Below are 659 nucleotides of genomic sequence, written 5' to 3' on the forward strand. Positions count from 1 at the left end.
GTGAGGGGGGGTGCAAAGTGTATTGAGTTTTCTGCATTTTTATCGGATTTTCTAGATAATATTGAATATCCTTTCCAAGCAAGACTTTTTATCTTCTTTGATTGAATCTTTATTAAATTCTCTGGTAAAGTAGCACTACCTTTTAAAAATACTATTTAAAAGAGTCAGATAAATTTGAAATGTAAATTATCTTTAGATACCAAAAATAGGATTAAGCTGCAAGATGTTACTTTCCGGGCAAACCTAAAATCATTTAGACACTCATGAAAATGTTGTGTGGTCTGTCCGGTTTACTTAAAAGGCCTAATCAACTTGCTTTGAAGTAAACACAAATTGAGACTTATAAATCACATGTACTGTTTATTTCAATTCCCTTGAACAAACAAAAGGCATTTGCATTTGAGAAATAACAATGATCAAATAGTCATTTTTCAGCGGGTGGGGTTTTTCTTGGTTTTTTGGTTGATTGGTTTTGGTTTTTTTTGAAGTCAGCTCTGAAGTTGTAAACATGGTAGATCTGATTGAGCCAGCTTCTCTTTTTAATGCTTAGCTAAACAGCTTATAATGGCAAGTTGTTGTTCTAGGTAGACACAGTCTGCTTGTACACTGTTAACTACATTGGCCAACTTCTTAGGATTTTTTTGTACATACACTCAAGC

The sequence above is a fragment of the Cariama cristata genome, unplaced genomic scaffold, assembly GCF_000690535.1.
Source record: "Cariama cristata isolate BGI_N322 unplaced genomic scaffold, ASM69053v1 scaffold13774, whole genome shotgun sequence".
NCBI classification, from domain to species: domain Eukaryota; kingdom Metazoa; phylum Chordata; class Aves; order Cariamiformes; family Cariamidae; genus Cariama; species Cariama cristata.